This window comes from Diorhabda sublineata, chromosome 3 (genome assembly GCF_026230105.1).
Source record: "Diorhabda sublineata isolate icDioSubl1.1 chromosome 3, icDioSubl1.1, whole genome shotgun sequence".
NCBI classification, from domain to species: Eukaryota; Metazoa; Arthropoda; class Insecta; order Coleoptera; family Chrysomelidae; genus Diorhabda; species Diorhabda sublineata.
In genome coordinates, this window is record NC_079476.1 from 38,505,496 (window position 1) to 38,526,590 (window position 21,095).

The window sequence follows — 21,095 nt, forward strand, 5'->3', positions numbered from 1 at the left end:
TTAACTTTTTGATTTCGATATAATCAAATATCGTTTTTACAATTTGAAAAACTTTGTAGAAAATTACAAAATTATGAATCAAAATTTTTATTATTCCTTCACGACATTAAGAATTTTTGATGACGAAAGAATGCAAGAACGCTCGTTTGTCAAGTACCAGAAACTTGTTGTAACGACAGGAAGTTTTCCGAGGAGCAAAAACTCCAATGCGGAGATATTAAAAATGATCATCAGTGGCAAGAATTCCTCTTCAGTATGAAAGTTTTTATGGAAGTTTTCTGCGAATGACGAACGACCCGCATAACGTATGCTGTCTGCCGCTGATTTATTACTGCCAGTGCTTTAAGACGACCTGAAATAGTCCACTAAGAAAAATAAAGAAGCTCCAAATAGAAAACCGACTCGTCCCCATGCTCGCAAATCATTCTCGAGAATATTTAAACTGGACGTATACTGTCACTCAATTCACAATAAAGTGAAGTGTCATTTATAAACAATTATCCGTTATTGCGGTACTTATACATCTTGAAATTTTAAACGAATCTCTGCAGACACAAATAAAACAATGATTATACGGATTATTTAAAGAAAAAAACATTCGTGCATAGAAATAGACACACTGTAAACTTTTGACTTTAAATTATTCATCAGATCAAAAAAATGCAGTTTGGACAACAATTTGTTACATTTTAATGTACAAATTTATTAAAATATATTTCGAAGTTTTATATTTAACATAGTAAAATTAAAGTAAATAAAGTTTTTTTGTTATTAACATAAATAGGAATACTTAATACTTAATTTGTTGATAATGAGTTTGACCTCCTCTTACCCCAATAACAACTCTCATATAATTAGTCACAGATTTAATCTATTTACTCCACATTCATTAGTTAAGGGCTCAATATTTTACATTGCAAAAATACGCACAATAATTTGCCAATTGAAATCAAATCGATGTCATTTTTTCCCGCATTCCGCAATAATTTACTAGAAAGTACCTTGTGTGTCGGATTTAGATCATGACTGTATGCTGGCCACTCCACAACTCGAAAACCGACTTCTGCAATGTAATCTTGCGCGATTCTGGCGGTATGAAGCCTTGCATTGTCAATTATAAAGGTAAATCTTGAACCTTTTCTTCCCTACATTTCATATATATAAATTGCACCCCAAATAATGCAAGAATCTCACATCTATAAGCACCCCGCTCTTCAAATCAGCAATCTGCAAATCGTTTTCTTGGTCTTCGGTACAGTTTCCTTCTTCGGTTGCTACCATGGAGGCAAATTCTGGTCTCATCTGAGAACAGAACAGATCCCATTGGTCCAGATGATCCTGTGCAAAACGCAGACGTGCTTGCAGAAGAGCTGGAGAAGTTTTAGACCGATTCGAGGTGTTTTGGGAGTCAGGTTATTTTCCTGGCGTTTTACTGTCCACTGACTAATAGCCTCGCCACATCACGGAGCTGATTTAAGCATTGAGGAATGTCTGAAACATATGAAGATCACTTGACATAGAAAATCGTACAAATGAAGTGAAATATAAATCCAAAAACAAATTTGAAGATAAAGTTTTGATCTGGTGTGTCATATCCGAATCAGGCGTTTCACGTTTCACATTTATATACAGGGGGATGTTGGATGATACGGGGTGGGAAGCTAAAAATGAGCGACTTATGATATTTCAAAAATTCTCGAAATTGTTTATCACATACCGTCCATCATAGGATGTAATGCGTTAAGCAAAATTTGAAGAATTACCTGTAATTTTTTCCATCAATTCTGATAATAGATTTTAGAGTAATTATTAATTTTAAGTTTATGATGAATTTTCGAAATTAAACCGTTTGGTTTCCACCATTAATTGTATATTCAAACGTTATATGAGAATAAAGGAAAATTTATTTTCCACCTTTCGAGTATTTTTTCTTATTTCTGTTATTTCTTACAGGAAAATCCTTGAAAATCTGTGAACCATAGTATAATATCGATTAGTTTCTCCGTCGACGGCGTTCCGTAGGATAAAAAGCAGCAACAGGGCAGTGGCGTGAACTTAACATTTCTTCCACTTTTCCATGATACAATTTAGGTGAGTAGGAACGTTGCTATACATTGAAAAGTGATGATTTTCCCTTAACTTTGCTTCAAGTGACAATTTATATATATATAGTCCGGGAGCCGGCAATCTCAAAAGACCCGTGATCGCGGAATTACAAAATTTTTATATAAATCGACAGCTATCAATTCGAGGAACAAAAATGTTTTTCCCTCTCGCGGATTTCGATAAAAAACGGTCTATTCGATAGGAAATTTTGTTACCTATTTAAAGGGTGTGATTGGGGGATAAAATTGTTCCATTATTCCGGAAAACTTCTTCAATTTCCTTATTTTTATGTAAATTTTAAAAATATCGGGCAAACCACTTTTATTGTTTATATATTGTCTGCAAAAATATTATTATTAATATTGTGTAATTATTACAATTAATCTTTTTTTTAATTCAAAATATTTTCGAACATTCAACGGATCCACAAGTCATTAATAATGAAGAAAATACAGATATAATACAAAGATTTACTAATGAAATGTACAATGTACAAAATAGTGATGTAAATGTTGCAAAAATTGAATTATTTTTGTAGTTCTTTGCAAGTACAAGTGACAAAGAAGAATTTTTCAAACGCATGATGAATTTTATTTCTAGTAACATTCATAAACTAGAACCATTGTGGTATAACGCTGAAGAAGCTGAAGAAATTCTGAATCAACATGAAAATAATGAAGAATGTGACAAATCAGATGATGGAAAACATTATAATTGTGATGATGATAGTTTAAATGAATGATAATAATTATGTTCTGCTTTAGTATAAACAATTGTTTATTGTATTATCTCAAATTAATAAATTGATTGCGAATATTTTAATCAACTAAAATAAAAATGAAATCGAAAAAAAATTTGTAATGTAATGATGTAATAAAACTAATTTGCGCGATATTTCTGGCCGTTTTTAGACATAAGTAAATTAGAGAGAAAAAAAGTATTCCGGAATGATGGGGAAATTTCATCCCCCAATCACACCCTTTAAATAGGTAAGCCGGTTATTTTTTTTCATTAATTTACAAAATTTCCTATCGAATAGACAGTTTTTTATCGAAATCCGCGATGAAGGGAAAACATTTTTGCTTTTTTTTCAATAATTATTTTGAGATTGCCGGCTCCCGGACTAATAATAGTTATAGTCACTAGGTACTGTAAGGATGATTTCCTCTTTGATCGTCTACTAATGAATTATTTTTTCTTCACTCGTGTATCTTGGCTAAAATAAAAAAATGTTATGGACGCTTCTGATTTGGCGTCGTATGCAAATCAGAATGGCGGCGGGGCAGAGTAGTGGCGACGCGACGCGTTACTACGCGGTTTGCATGACAAGGACCAAACGACCGACGCCGACGACGCTTGCTGGGCTGCTTTTCCATACGCATATACTCCAAACTTGGAAGTGGAGGTGGGCCGTATTACAACTGACACGTATATTATGCGCTGTGCGCTGTATACGTTTATAAAAAAAAAATTGAGCGACAGGTTAGTAAATAAACGACAAAATGGAGAATCTACGGAAGTTTTCGTAAAATAATCAATTCAGACTAGGTACTTTCTATTTTTTTGCGAAAATTTATGATAGTTAAAAAATAGAACCGCCACAAATTATTGGTCGAAATTTTTGTTTTGAGTCCTTGCATATTTCCATCTCAGCGTCACAAATATACATAATTGGAGGAAATGATAACTTTAACCATGTACTAAGAAAGTCATCTTTTACTTCCATTAAATCTTTGGTCGATGAATTTGAGGACTATTCTTATCAAAAATTAAAATCTCTTTTTCATTTAATTGGGTGAATAAAAAATGTACAGATTCCTAATGATGAAAGAAAAGATGAAGCAGAAACATTTAAAAACAAATCATATACATTTTGAATCCAGTATGAAGCCGAACTAGATGATAACCTGTACCTCAAGTTATTCAACAAATCAATCATTTCTAAAAAGAATTTTTGAACTGGCCGAACCACGTAAAGTTTCAAGCTTCAGATGCAGAACTTTTTACATCAGCTGTTGAACTATTCACAGATTATGCTTATTATTGGTTTAGACCAGGGGTCTCCAAACTACGGCTCGCGGGCCAGATCCGGCCCGCCAGTTCCATTAATCCGGCCCGCGACTGCTTAAGAGAGAAAGAAAAACAAAAAAACACTAATGAGATTTATGGAATCGTGATTTTTCACCGACTATTGTTTAGGTCCTTGGGGTGTACCGAAAAAAATTATCCTGGCCCGAAGGCTTCAAAGTTTGGACGCGTGAAAAGTAGAGTAAACGATTGGAAATATTTAATTGACAAACTGAAAGAAGATTTAATTTGGGAACAAATGAGGAACCGCCTTCAAAAGAAAAATGAACCGGTTGCAGTTAATTTAGTCGCTTATCACATCCGGCTACAGAAATCAAGAGATTTACAGGTCTTTGTAATTGGTATGAACGTTTTATTCCTGATTATTCAAATTTAATGTCGCCTATTACCGATTTGTTAAGGGGTAAAAAGAAGAGTCAACGTGTTCAGTGCGGAATGATGCAGCAGAGGAATCAGCACCAATATTGTCTCATCCGGATTTTACAAAGAAATTCATCGTTCAGTCAGACGCTTGCGTTACTTTTAGTGTTATAGACATTATACGATATAAACTTATGGTAGCCGTCTTTGGCCAGGGATAATTAACCATAGCTGACACTTTTTCCGGATTTGTTTTTAAAGAATTATTACCAACGATATAACCAAGAAGTTTTTTATAGAATTCACATTTTTTTTAATTGATTGTGAGACCAGCGTCCTTTAAAAGATTTCCGACTTCAGTGAGTAGGTTAAAATGATGTTCCAAATCATGGCTACAAATTAAAATATCATCCAATACTTGGAACATTTTAAACTACTCACTGAAGTCGGAAATATTTTAAAGGACGCTGGTCTCACAATCAATTAAAAAAAAATGTGAATTCTATAAAAAACTTTTTAAGAACAGATCCGGAAAGAGTGTCAGCTATGGTTAGTTATCCCAGGCCAAAAACGGCTACCATAAGTTTATATTGTATAATGTTTATAACGGAAGCTGTGGGCAGTGAAAACGTTACAACACTTATTTCGAAAAGTATCCTGCAAATATCTCAAAGATTGTCAATTGAAAATGGAGTTTGCTGCTCCAAAAAAGGTAGACCTTCCTAGAGACCTAACCAAAAGAGCGTCAGAAAGCATTAGCACAAGAATGAAATATAATATGTCTTTTGTGTTTCTAATTTGGATGAGCACAGGATTGATATAGAAATTCAAAGGACTATCTACTTCGTATTGATCTTCTAGACGAAGTTTATCAATATTTTACATCAAGGCTTTTTCTATTTATGAAAAATGAGCTGAAATTACATATAAACCGACACCAAACCTTATAGAAAGTTGACACTTTTTAGTTAGCCCAAATAACTTTCTTTCTATTAAGGGACAGAAAAAAATTTTCATTTTTAGACACTAATTTCACTAATATTAGAAATTTTGGTGTGTATTTTAATCTTTATAACCTCTTTTATGAGTTATAAGTGTAGGTTAGACCACAATTACAATAATATATCATCGTTTTAATCAACAAATAACTAAATACTAAGTTTTAGTAACTTTGGGGTTCGATTCTAGAAATATTATTCAAATATTTGAATAAAAAAATAATGAGAAAAAACCTCAGCACTATAAAACTGTTCCATACCAAGTCTTGGTTATGCCAAAGACCTGCAATAATAGGTCAAGGTTCGGCAGAAGTCTTAGCCTTGTTCTTGCAGGTATAAAAATCTCGTCTTGGTATTGATTTTTCTGCAAAACCAAGACCAAGATTAGTTTTATTCATCAGTAGGCACTTATACTGACAGAATTCCTTTGGTAAAATCTTCTATGGGTTAGTAAATTGTCAATTGTTAAAAAGCTTGCTGACTTCATGATGTCGGAGTCTGTATGTTTAACTAATTTTCTTTGTGAATATATTCCATATTATCCAGACACGCCTGTTTATATTACTCATTTCAATATTATTGTAAACGCCTCCTATTAAATTAATAGATTAATCAAAACCATTATTATTGTATAACCGTTAATAAATATCATTTATTGTTATCAAATTAATATGAAAATCTGGATTTTTTGTTACCAATGATTACAACTTCGGATTGACGTTCACTAACAAATGGTGAAAACAAGTTGACAACAAAAAAACAAATGATTTATAAATGTTAGTTGTATTAACATAATAGCAGACATAGAGACACGCACATTTGTACTTAATTTTGAGTTGTTTATAACTAACATACCTACCTGTTTCCTTTTCGTTCATTGATCTCTGTTTTTGTTGAATTTAACATTTAGTTTCACGGTTATTTTTACCATTAAGACAATAAATTGCCACTTCGTGCGATAACTGATCATTCATATTCCAATGTTCTCATTAATTGATAATTAGAAAAGATTTCTTGACATTTTGAAACAATACTACGAGGTTGACTTCCAAGTTTTTACATTCGAACAATTGGTGGCTATCATAAGTTGTGGCACCACTGTTTTTGACGTTTATAATGGCGAAGCTAACCTAACCTAACCAAATTTCTATAGAAGATGTTTCGGTACTTGATGCAAGTAATTCGAGAGTGGGTAGATAACATGAAAGTCTGCTATACTCAGAATTTCTCCAAAATGATTTCCCACCCATTTTATGTAATATTCCCCTAAACGTTTGCAAAGACATGTGGTTGATGCACGATAAAACTTCTCTCCACTACCTAAATGATATAAAAAATCATTTTAATAACATTTTTTCTGATAGGTGGATTGGTGAGGAAGGTCCATTTGAATGGCCACCACGTTTCCCTGAATTAAATACATTGGATTCGTTTTTTCGGAGATATCTTGAAAGATTGGTATATGCAACACACAAAGAACCAAATGATCAGTGGAATAATCTTTCACTGTGACGCTATAAGGCAGATAAGACAATCGTAATCATCCTATACCTCAGAAAAAAAGGGGCGTTATCTTTACGTCATCTTCTTACTTCCTAATTTTTTCGCATCAAGTGCGGAAACACTCTGTATAGTAGCTTCGTTGTACTGTCCGAATTTCAAGTGCTTGAAATAGCCATGATGCGGCGCTGCTAACTAAAAATGGACGTGGGTAGGACAGAGATCAAAATTTTGATATAAAGCATATAACCTAAAATCGGCAATTCCGTTATACAGTGTCCCTCTGGTGTTATAATCAAATTATTTCGGGTTTTTCATATTTATTGCAATTCATTTGTGGTCTTAAAAAAATCAAAAGGTTAAGCCGTGTGGTACTGCGAGGTAAAACCAGGAAAACTACAGTGACATAAAAGTATATATACTGAGAAAATGGTTAAAACACGACTCGAATGGCATTCATTCATTTCAGAAAGTATGTGACGTATATTCCAGAAAATGAAAGTGAATAAAATTTATTAGAGAGACTCTATTGTGGAAATTTATATTTCAATTAATGTATTATTTTGCAGCAAATACAAATTGATGAATTGGGAAAAAACAAAACAAGATTTGGTGAGAATTCGGGAGGAATGTATTTCGGAAGAATCAAGGCTGTACTATCTCCTGGGAAAATAATGAAACTATTGTCTAATCAGCAGCAGTAGATTTTGTAAAATTATGACTATTGATATACCATAAAGTCGTTTAAAGAAAGTGAGGTTAATTGTAGGCTATGATAAATAAAAAACGTGTAATTCGCTTCGATTAACAATCACGTACCGCTAAATAAGCGACATTTAAATTATAACACACCTTATATCTATAACATTCACCTTGTAACTCAAAACATCAATATAGAGAGACAGTGACTTTGTTGAAGATTTGTTTTTATCAAGTTCCCACTGATTGGAGGCCTCTCACTTTCAATTAACCCAAAACGTAGTAAACAAAGAGTATTTTTCAGCTATTCTTTTTATATATGATATATAATTCTTCTTTTCTTCTTCTTTCTTTTCCACTTTTAACAACCGCAGTCAATGACTTCTTCTTTAATAAGTAAAAATGATGTAGAAGTTATTTGTTAACAATAACAATAATTAATCGATGACTGAACAATATTTATGAAAACCGTTCGTATTAATACGAAACGTTTGTGTTTCGAGGCGGTCGCGATCCTTCACCTTTTTACCGTATCCATCCAGAAATGGTGGCGTATTAGCATAAACGATACATATTTCATGGTGTATTTGCTACTGATAGTAATTACTCACGTAACAATTTATCATATAACTCCGAACATGCTCCTGACGTAATTAGATAACGATGTGTGTCGGAAGTCTATATATCATCTTTGTCTAATTACCGAGTCAATGATTGAATAATATACTGAGTGATGGGAAACATCGGAGATTCATTCTTAGGCTTAATGAGAATTTCGTCAAAACATTATTGCCATTCAGGAATACATTAAAGGAAAGTAGAGTATGTACTTAGTGCTTAACGGCTACCATGAAGTATAAATCGACGAAAATCCACGATCAACGCTCATTCCAGACATCAGAAGCCATCAGCACTGTTTAAATACAATTTAAATGAGTTTCGTTACTTTCAACGAAAGATGGAGCCACTGGTACACACCAGAGACGAAGGAAGACTATCACATTGACTGGAAAGTTGATAAACACCGTTTTCTGATGTGTGCATTATATGATTTATATCAACTACCTGGAGAAAAGCAAATTAGCCACAGGACTGTATCTTGTCGGTGTATTATTGGGCATAATCGAGTTGAATGGAAGAAAAAATAACCCCAACATTACAAAACTCTGCCATCTATCAAATAGGTTGAGAACTTTGGTAACAGTTTCTCTAGATTCGACACCTTGCAATTTCTTTTTGTTTCTGAACTTGAAAAGAAACTCAGCGGATAAAACTTGTATAACGGACCACCTGTTCGAGATGGATGAGACAATCGAAATCGGTCATCACACTATCTAAACGCAAAATTTGGAAGAGTTTCGTTACTTTCAACGGAAGATGGATCGACTGGTACACACCAAAGCCCCAACATATCAAAGCTCTGTCTTCTGTCAAATGGGATTAGAACTGACGCCTTGGTAACAGTTTTTCTAATTTTCTTTCAGTCTAATTATCGCCATTGAAGTCGACTTCAAACCTCGAGGAAACGTATTTTTGGTACATGTTTAAGAACTTGGGACATCACTGGGCAGTTTTCCATCATTTCTAGTACTTTTCTGACTATTTTGATATGAAAAACAAGAAACTAATATAATAGATGGGCTGACAAGTTCGTAGGCAGACAGAATATTGAATATTTGGGTAATCGAAAGCTCTGTTTGAATTTAGTGCTGCGTCAGCGTAAAATCAGTCAAAATAACAACGAATTTATAATTCTGAAGAGTATTTGAAGCTGTTCGATCGTTTTAAGACCGAATTTTGTGTCTATATATGACAAAAAAGTGAACATAGATCTATCATTTCACACCAGATATCAATTAAAGATCAATCGAGTGTACTGTCTGACAAATCAATGAAAATCATGATACAATTGTATGAATTGGGCTTAGAATTGCGTCGACATCCACTGTATTTTGCATATTTGACCCCCACAGAGCTGTTTCTGTTCTCAGACCCCAAGATGAAGCTAGCTTGACAGAAACTTTGAGCCGATGATCATATAATCGACAAAACTGAAGCTCACTATTAGAGCTACAGACAAATCGAAGTATAGAAATATCTAAAAATTGTCTTGGATGGCAACTATATTGAATAATAAAAACAAATTCTATCAACAAAATAGGTTTTCATGCAACAAGTAAGTAAAGTAATACTTTTTTCACGAGAAGGACGGTTTGACCTACGATTAAAAAAAAAGTGAAAAAAACTCCAGAACTTTCTAAAAATTAAAGCACATAAGGATCAAATTACATAAACAACTGCCAGCATTTATTTTATTATAGATTGTGGCGAATAGTAAAATGATGAATCTTGTTAATTCAATCGTGAAATTAATTCGCTTGTGAAAGTATAAAATTGTAAATTGTGATTTTTGTAACAACAAGTTTTTTTAAATTAAAAGGATTTTCAAAAGTATAATCTTTAACTGGCGCAGTCACAGTAGGATTCGTGCGGTCGCGAATTTTACGCATAGTGCGGTAAAAAAAACTCGACAAAGTATCTTGATGCAGTAGTGGAAATAGCTGCGTTTCTACGAGGAACAAGATTTCTGAACATTGAAGATTTTTGAGAAACCAGAGAAGTAAGGAAATGAGGAAAGAGGAATATGAATTTGAATAAAGAAGAGGACAAGACATGAAAAATACTCCGTTATTTTTGAATCTTAAGGACCGAGGAGTTACGTGAAAGACAATTCCAGAACTTTCTAAAAATTAAAGCGCATAACAACTGTCAGCATTTATTTTATCATAAATAAGATTGTGGTGAATAATCAGATGATGAATCTTGTTAATTCAATCGTGAAATTAATTGAGATTAACCGCTTGTAAGATTATAAAATTGTAAATTGTAAGTTTTTTTATATTAAAAGGATTTTCAAAAGTAAAATCTTTAACTCTGGTAAATTTTTAGACTTTTTGTATATGTCTATGTCGTTATTTACCAAGAGGGTGCCTAACAATTTTGAATAAGTCGACTATAGTGGAATTAGTTTCAAAATAAGCCAGTAACACTCTTCCTATGAAGGTATTTATGCCTTTTTTAGTACGCCACTCCATAAAAGAATTATATTCCTTTAAATCTTCCCTGGATATCTCAGGGAGAAGATTCATAGTCGCTGCAGTTGACGATTCATCAACACCTTCTGGTGTGCAGTTTAAATTTTCTTCACTATTACTCTCCATCACTAATAATAGTACTACACTAATTTATTTAGACATAAAACGGATTTAATTGAACGAATATCAAGGAATAAAAGTGTCACAGCTTATTGGAGAAACGAATGGACATGAGAAAAAAAAGAGTACACTATTTTAATAAAACAATTTCATAATGAGATGAACTAATGAACCACTACAGTACTTTTTTTCACACTTTTTGGCCGATTCGTAAATTACATTCTTTGTAAATTCAAATTAATGAAAAAAAAAACGTGAATATTATAACGGATATAGAAAAAAAAAGATATTAGTAATGGAATAATAATACAAAAGATAGGAAAAAGAAATCATGTCCAAGCTATGGTCCTTAAAGTGATGTAATTAAATATTATAACGACCTTGTTCATGAAAATAATATTTGTCACGTAACCTCAGGTTAGATATCAATTCCTCTAACGTCGAATAGGTGTATTGAAATTGATAAATTAATTCAAACAAAAATTAAACTTCCTCCATGGAATTATAATTGAATTTTATTATATATATATTCGTTTTCTCATTATTATGCATAGCAAGAAAATCCATAGTATATAATTTATATATCAATGTGTATGCAATCACGGTAAATTTACGGACAACCAGTAGCAGGTTCTCTATCAAACCACTTATTAACAATGATTAAATATGATTGCCAAGTATATTTATATGAGTCGTTTTCGTATTTTATTTAGTTTACTTTGAAATTACCTGCTATCTTGGCAATGTTGCCTATATTTATCAAATTTTCTCATCATCTAAATACTCATTTTAAGGATCTGTCGGTTTCTTGTAAATCGTATACAGTGCAGCTCTATTATTCATAAAGTACATACAACAAATAATCCATTAGAGACATGATTAGAAGAAAATGTATCAAATAACGATAAACCCACAAAAAAATCCATTTATTTAACGTATTAACGTAAGGCTGTGAAATTTGGATGATAGAAGAATATGGAAAGAGGTTGCTGACGATAAAAATGTGGATATGGTGAAAAATTACGAGAACAGAAGTAGAACGTGGGTATAAGAAAACAAACAATCAAGTTGTGATAGAAATTTGAAGACGAAATCATCTTGAAAAGAGAAAACAATGATTTTAGTGCATCAAAATTGCAACCAACTAACCAGTGACTATAACGAAAAGGCGTAGTGCTCTATATTATAATAAAGATTCCAAAAAGTAAAATTAAGAGAAAGCGTACCAACAAAACATTCGCAGATGATGTAATTGTTCTCAAAAAACTGTTTTTATAAGAAGTTTCATCAATTAACCTTTGAATGTCACTGTGGTAGAAAGGTTATTCAATATGAATCCTAAAAAGTATTTAAATAACTGGTACTCAAATGGGGTGAACAATTTATATTAAATTGGACCGCCACCAACTCTTTAACAAACCACGTTAAACTTGAATGAAAAAAATGGAAAAGCTGGAAACACCTTGTGAATTAAATCAATAAAAACTTCGGCAACAAAGGATTTTATTGCAAAAATAAAAAATTCTCTTCAACCGAGTATCCAAAAGAGCATAACGAATAAAAAGCAGTTATAAATCAAAAACAACTCAGGTTTATATATATTAGAGATAAGACTGAAGCTTATCTATGGAAATCTGGGATAGTTGCAGCCCTCAATTGGAATCCCAGATACTGTTATGTTGTACCAGTTGAATCGTTTGGTTGTAGTTGAGCTCCCAGCCTGACAGCTGTAGAACTGCGGGAAAAAAAAATAAAATGATGAATGAAACGGGAGCACAGACGGAAATTACTGAAGAAGGAACGAGTAGGTAGAATAGATTTGATTAAAAAGGAGCTTACATATAAAAACGTGGATATATATATTTATTTTAAATAAAATTAAACAAGAATATGTTCTAGTTAATTCATAATTTTCCGCGAATAAATACGAATTTACAAAATTTGCATAAAACAAAAGGAGATTAATAAAGATAACTGGAGTTCTATGAGCACTTAGATATGAAAAACAAAGTTTAAAAGATCACAAGAATATAACAACACTATGTCTTCCAGATGAAGATGTTTACAAGTCATAATAGCCGACAAAAAAATAATTACGGAAATATAGTTAGAAATATAGTAGTATGCTCAATAGCGAGTCACGTCCAAAAAATGCCAAAGCTCAGGTGGTCGAAAGGAATATTAGAAATAGAGCCTCAAAGGAAGAGCGAAGTTTTCTGCTATTGTTGTTATATATACGAATGCTTACAAGAGCTGAACAGTGATTAATACATCATATTCTGAAGGAACTCGCTTTGTAGATACAATTATAGTTTATTTCAGAAAGGTATATAGTAATAAAACCTTATTAGGTATGCAAAGGGACCTCAGAGTGACCCGATTTAAGATACTTTCATAGTTTGGCATTGGTTTCATTGTAAAATTCTTTTTCTTTTTATCAAGTGCAGGTAGTACCACCCGGGTTGGGGTCAATTTATGGGTTTAGCCTATTGTTATCACAAACACTGAAAATAGTGTGCTAAAGGCGTACCGATAAGATACTCGTAAAAAGGAAAGCTGAATCTGAAATAGGATTGGAATTAGGCAGAGGCACTAATAGAAGGTTAAGCGGTACCCGTTCAACACAAAACGTAACTGTAAAATATACTACCTAAAGCCGACGCCGAAATTGAGCCGAACTGGATGGAATTTCCCATTTTATTACTCTGTACCTTTCTGAAATAGACAATAAACATCAAGACACGAACATGAGGATGAAATTTCTCATTTTTGTATTTTGTTTAGAGATGTATTCCTAAGACATATTTTACTTTGTGCGACTTGGACCCGATCAAGTGAACCCTCCAACGTGGTAGCATACTTCGGTTCGTCATCTCGGATCTCTTAATCGGATCCAATGGACAAACCACCTAAGATGTGATACATAGAGAAGAGCGGCGAACTTATCAAAGAAAATAACGAAGAAGAAAGAAAAAAAACCTAAGTAGTCATAGTATGTTCTTGATCCAAGTAATCCTCTATAGATCTGACAACAATGTAGATCTTCAGCTAAGTATACCTCGGCGATTAAAATACAAGTCTTGAGCTTGCAAGCATATTTATATTAATTTGAATATGTTGTTAGTACCTGTATATATATATTTGTATTAAGATTAAAATACTTATATTCCACTTTTATTAGACTTTAATTAGTCTCATAAAAGCTGATTTCGATTATTATATTTCAAAATCACATTATTCGCAATTTAAATACTGATTGAACCGTTTTACGTAATTTGACTTGAAAAAAAACCTTTGGAATCACTAAAAATAAAACGTCATCGAAAGCAACATCTTCTGGAAAGCTTATTGAATCGTGGGTTGACAAAGAGATCAACAGTTGGTCTATTTTTTCGTAGTGGCTTCATCTTATTCATAGCTCCATTTATAACCTCATAAGGGTCTAACATTGTGTTCAATTCCAAAAGAATTGTTTGGTTTTCTTCACTATCATACCTTTTTTTCTATGTGTACCTGTGCTTGTGTGTGGGACTCCAGTGATTACACTGATTTTCCAAAGTTTTTTTTGAACTATTGCTCGCATTTCATACCAATTCGACAAAAATACTAGATTTTATCAAAATTCACAGAATTCATCTATGTCTTTGATAAAAAACAAACTCGAAATTATTATGGAGAAGCTGCTAATATCTTGATCTAGATTATAAGCAATGCTGGGAAGAATATGAACAACCATTGAAATCTGGAGATACAGGAGAGTGTGAAAGCCACGAACACGACGTATTACAGTGCCCAGAAGATGCTGAAATCCCGCCAACTCAGCAGATACACAAAAGAAAGGATCTATCGTACAGTACTAAAGCAAGTTGTCACGTATGCTCCTGAAACCTGGGCAATTACTGCTAGAGTCGAACTGAAACTCAACTCGTAGGAAAGTAAAGAACTTCGGTACATCTATGGCCCAATCCAAGACCAAGGAGAATTCTGCATTCGTACTAACGCTGAGATTTACGCCCTGTATGGAGATCTCAGTCTGGTAACAGAGATCAACAGTGGCGGGACTAAAACAGCTTGGTCAAACTTGCATACCAGTAAAAGCCGCAGACTACCAGGCGTCCGCAACTAGCGGAGAAAAGTACAACATGGAAAATGATAAAGGACAGTTGTCCGGGTAACCAAGATTCATCAAGGACCTGGAGCATCTGCTAATGATGAATACTCCACTGAATTTTGCGTAATTCGTTCATGATCAATGCTCAGGGAATCTACATTAAACTTAGATAGTCATAAAGAGAATAGTTCGTAGGGAAAAATACATTTCCTCATAAAAATGTCTTCTATTTTTATCATAGAAGTAATAATTTCATGTGGTAGATTTTCTCGTTCATTAGGAGAGAGCTTCTGAAATCATATGGTTCAAATTGCAATCCATTCAGTTCAGGTTAACATGACTATTTGTTTTTCTTTTTTATAACTAATTCTTACGTTACTTGTTTCATTTTTCAAGTAAAGCCTAATAATGCCGTGGCAATCGATTCTATCATAAAAAGAATTGAAAACCTCAACTGTATACCATCCCTTACATATGCTACTGACTTTCGTTGACCCGCGCAAGTAAATCTTTACTGGTTACCTCTCCGGTAGACCGACTAATTTATTATAACATCCATCTAATTCGCCAGATTTGGCTCTCTATTAACTTTGGCTGCTCTCTCTTCTTAAAAAATTGATATGAAAAAGTTCTTTCAAATCTAGAGGTATTTAGAATAATGAACTCGGAGTACTATTTCATTATTTTGGTCCGTTGAATCAACTGGTTGCTAAAAATCTAAGAAAAAAAAAGTTGATATTAAAAAAGGAATAACTTTTCATCATATTTTGAAAACAGCTCAAAAGCAAAAAGTAAAAACTGTTAATTTGGCTTCAGAGATGCAAGTAAGGACAAATATATTTAAGAATAAAATGTCTTTCAAAATAAAACATCGTGTTTTGCTTATCGACAAAACTTACCAAAACAACCAAGTACATACAAGAAGCTGATAAAAGTGTGGTAACCAGGAAACAGTGAAGCTGGGCCCAGTCTTGCCAATGAACATGGTAATCAGTTCTTTTTTATAAAGACAAATATCAAAGTGTGGAACTTTTTAAATGTTTAAACTTTGAGTTGACAATATTCGTGAATGAAAAATTGGTTAACAAGTGGAAAGTTTACTTGATAATAATTATTTTTCTCTAATGAAGTATTTCGATAAAGTGATCGACTACTGACAAAACTGCCGCCGAGACTACAACGTTTGAATGTTTACAAACAGAACGCAGTCAGCTGTGAGTGCCGAGTTTTGAATTAATGCTGCATATATTTGAATATATTTACGCGTTACACAGCAGAGTATATACGTTGCCTATCATCTCGCCAGTTGAACCTTCCCACTGTGTACTACGACGGCTTGGAATTTCGGTATTTCATTGTGGAAAATCGATACCGGAAAATGCGAAAAATATCTGTCTCGCGGGAGAATCACCAGCGGCAATCGCGTACTGATAATATACGTCATCATTATGTATCCTTGTTTCACGTAATCGTTTTTCCTGTACGTTCCCATAAAAAATTGATAATTGAAAGCAATTAAAATCCCAATTAACTTTGATGAAACGTTCATTATTGATAACTGCCAATCAAATACCAAAAAAAAACGTGACGTCTTCAAACTTTAAACATATACTGTATAGTTTGTGTACTATTTAATACAGTGGTATTACTCAAGCAACTACCGCCATCTCTAGATCGGGCCAGGTACTTCTGGGATCATACTTTATCAATAAATCAGATTCAAATGTAAAAAATTGTTTGAAACACTACAATTCTACTGGAAAACTGTAGTACGTACAAGCGTTTTTACGTGAATTAAAAATATAAACATGAAACGTCATCTTGGGGTAATAGAATATTTATAATACGAGCCAATACCAAACTTCTTGTTTGGGTTAAGAAGAAGTCCATAGAGCAGGGTTCAAGTTTGTTTGTCACTAGTTTAACTAGCCTGTTTTGTTTCCTTCCGCTCCGGTGTGTCCTGGTGTTCATTGCAGAGTAACTTTCTTGACTAGCTCCTTCAACTTGTTCAGGTATTTCCAAACTAGTTTTGATTTTATGGTATTGAAATATGTTTGTTGGGGTTTGCTTCTGGATCCGTACACTCCTATTCCAGTTCTATCTGCTACTTTAAAGTCTTAAAGATGGATACTACATAAGCTATATATTATGTTAACTTATCTGGATTATTTACCTGCATAAGGATCAATATTAGGACCGCTTCTATTTCTTGTTTACCTTTCCATATAACACCCGTATGTAGAAGTGAGGATCTGATAATGGTGGGCATTGAGGATCTATCAACTTTAGGACTGAATTAATGGTTTGTTTCTAATAAATTATGTTTACAGGCAAGAAAACTTGGTTTACTATACCAAAGAAAACTTCAGGAAGAAACAACGTTGGAGAAATCACACAAAATGCTTCACTTCAGTTTTCTAAATTCTCCTAAGTGGTTTTTACAATAGCATAATGGTGCTTGAACGTTTTTAGGAAGAGTCTAGAAGTCGTATAGTAAAAAAACTGACGATTCAAAAGCGATTTTTTGCACGAGTTGTTTTCATAATGAAGAAAGAAGTCTTTGGACTATTTTCCAGGTGTCGTTGCTTACCTACTCGGAATTTCTAGTTGTTCCCAATGGCACGGAATCTGATCTCACCCTGTGTCTTCGTAATCGCATAAAAAAACGACCGTTATCTTTGATTGACTAACCTATTTTATTTATGACGAAGTGAAACAATGATTTCTTATTAAGATCTCAGTCTTGAAGACGCAATCAATTCAATCAAAGTCCCATCTAAATAGAGATGGTTTTTCTTGTTGTTATTTTCAATGAATTTGGGTTCTTTGTTGAGAAATGATGAAGAAATGATAATTGTTTTGATTAACGAAACTCTTGCTGAACAATCGTCGGATTGTTCCTCAATACTTAAAAATTCTTAAAATTACAAATTGGAACACGTTTGCTTGTCACAATTTTTGTGACATAGTATCACTGTCACTTGAACATGGTTACCAACTTTGACTCTATATACAACAAAATAGTGTGAGATAGAGATAGGTCGGGTTAGCTGTCAATTTGATCAAAATTTTGTTTTTATTTATACAGTCAAAAGTCTTGGAAAAAAATTTAAGTACTCCATTAATAGTCTTGAATAATCAGTAGTATGTCTGAAATTTTTTGACACCTTTATCTGTTCATAAGTAGTTTTTAACTAGCTCAAATCCTGACACCGCTTATTCTGATAATCACTGCATTATTATCAAATACATATCTTAAAATTTAGCGAGCTCCTTCGCTACTTTCTCTCAACTAGAAACAAAAGTTAATGTGCTGTTCAAAATTCATGGTGATCTTCTATTTCTTCTACATCTCTCTATCCAATTCACTATCTCCAACATCTTTCGTCAGTATGCAACGATCTCTTCAATTATTTTAGAGCCCTCTAGTTTCTAAAATTGAAAGTCCCGTTTATTAATAACAACGTTTGGTAGGTGAAGGCTAAGATTAACGATCTCGTAAAGACTTACTGTTTATCCTCATATCCACTAGAAGTAGCCGCGAAGTTTAGACGCAAATATATAAAAATTTCTTTTTTTTAATATTGTTTGTAGTTGTAGTTGGGAAATTTTGCGATATTTATTTTTATTGATGACTTATCAATCTATTTTCCAAATATTGTGATGTTTGCCCCATGTAATCATCTCGATTTGGTTTTACGAGTTACAAGAATGGAATCGGTCCCTTTTCCCCAACATCCACGACATCATTTTTTAACAAGTCATCACACAATGAAGTTATTCGAGAACGGAGAGCAACTATTGTAATTGACCACTTGTTCAGATGTATCTACAGTGGATGTCTCGTTAGTTGTAGAGACCCTTTCGTCTTTATGTAAATTTCGGAGTCAAAATTGAATTATAAATTTGAATAATAATAACCTATGACGCAATGCTAGATTTAGGGGTTTTACGGTTTTACTTGATATCGAGTCGGAGTTATTGATGCATATATGAAATATATGAACAAACTCAAAAACTTCACATATTTAAAACTTCTTTTAGGTTACATAACTTGATATAATTTTGATATAATAGTATTATACGTTCAAAATATGTCTACAATCGATGTAATTTGGATAACGAGTTTCTCAAGAATACTGATATTCTGGAAGGATATTACCGTGACATTGTCTGGATGTACACGTTTTCTGGATTTTACGTCACGCTGCTTATTATGCCCCCGGTGGCTGTTACTGTTTGTTTAGATGTAATTCCTATTCTGAAACCGTGCGTTTCTGTCATCATATGCATTTTACATGAGCTGTGCCTAACCTAACCTAAGTTCAATTCCAACCCTATTTTGTGCGTTTGATCGAAGGAATGTCGGTAACGAATCGAAATTTTTATCTATTGATATCGCTAAATATTAGAAATTAGAAACATTTTTCTTTTGAAATATAGATCGATTTAAAAATTTTTGTATCAGTTTCAGGAAGATTTTTATAAGGAGAAAGGTTTGTTGGAGTGCGCCCTGATATAGGAATTGCTCCTCTGCAGGGCTGGATTTATGGTGGTTGTGTGAAGTTGTACTTTCTAATTTTCCTGGAGGGGAAAAAGCGAGATCTAGGATTTTTTGCTAGAAGATATCCCAAAGGATACCGGTTTACCAGGTTGAAGGAGAGCCGCAGAAAACCTTTTATCTGATGGATAAGGGAGAGCCGACGAGGAGTCTGCAGGCAAGGTTGGTTTTAGTATCACCAAACAAAGTTATTCCTGGAAGTGAACTTCAGAACGAGGTACTTAGCTTTTGTTTAAATGCAAAATAAGGATTTTGGGGGATGATTGGGGCAGTTTCCTGGGAGATTTTGGGGTTTCCGTCCTCAGGGATGCGAAGTGAGAACCGTTGCCATTTTTACAGATAGGGGTAATTGATTTAGGACATTCATCGGGTTTGTGGTCCCACCACAAGAGGGACAGATGGGTTTGACCTTGCAAGAATTTGCGGGGTAGCTATTTGAGGAGTAGTGAATGCGATAATTGGGAAACATTGCAAAATAAAAAAGGCATTTTTGGGAATTACGCGGAATCACGCGGAATTTTATATTTTAGTCACATTAAACCGAGTAAACATTTTAGAAAATCGCCTTATCCAATCTTTATTTTTTGTTGTAACTAGTATAAACGACATCGAAATCGACATGTTTAGATTTAACATGAAAAATGTCAGCCGCATTCTCACAAATATATGGAAATGTACACTAAAAAAAAACTGATGTGAAATAAAAAACAGTCTGAGCGTAAACCCTTTTACATTCGCCGACTGGAGATGCTTGATCTTGAACATCTGAAGGGAAAGATGTGCCTTGGTAGTTGATTCTACAGGCTTGCATTTCTCCAAAGAAATTATTTCTAATAAATTAACGTTCTGGGCATCCGCAGTCAAACTCCTGAGCCACGTCTGCCCGTCGAGTGGATCTTGCAAGAACTCCTCTTGGGGGGATTATTTTAGACAGCTCGGAAGAGAATTTGCCATAGTAGTATAGATAAAGCAGAGTAAAACTCTGGATCGTCAATAAGAGCGTGTGCGGGATATTAATGAGAGATCCGAAATGGATCCAAGATCAGTGAGTAATGATAAAATTTGTTTGAATCGATTTTTTTCTTATTTAGAGATCGATCTGCCGACTTTTATAAAGGAAAACGAGAACGTGAGTGATTCGATTATATCGATACGAATGTACGGAGCGAAATCGATTTTCATTTTTTCTTGGGTACTATCAATCTGTCAATATTCCAAGAATCGATTGCTTCTTTTCGATACGATGATAATAGATGATCGATTCTAATTTGCGGGAATATTAGTACGTCGATTATATCGCTAAAAATGTACGTCGAATTAATAATCGATTGTCATTTTTTGTTATAAATCGATACAAATGTTTGGGAAACTAATAATAGATTTTTAGATTTTTATTTTTTCGCGGGTACTGTCAATCTATCATTATTCCAAGAATCGATTGTTTCTTTTCGATATGA

At 33.5% G+C, this 21,095-nt stretch overlaps 1 long non-coding RNA gene across 1 annotated transcript in view; it reads left to right on the forward strand.

The window, feature by feature from the left end:
- Window positions 1-21,095, forward strand: part of LOC130441545 (uncharacterized) — a 113,355-nt gene that overhangs the window by 73,684 nt on the left and 18,576 nt on the right. The window contains exon 2 of the long non-coding RNA XR_008909625.1: window positions 1,954-2,091. This is a non-coding gene — a long non-coding RNA (uncharacterized LOC130441545). The remainder of the gene's footprint in view (window positions 1-1,953; window positions 2,092-21,095) is intronic.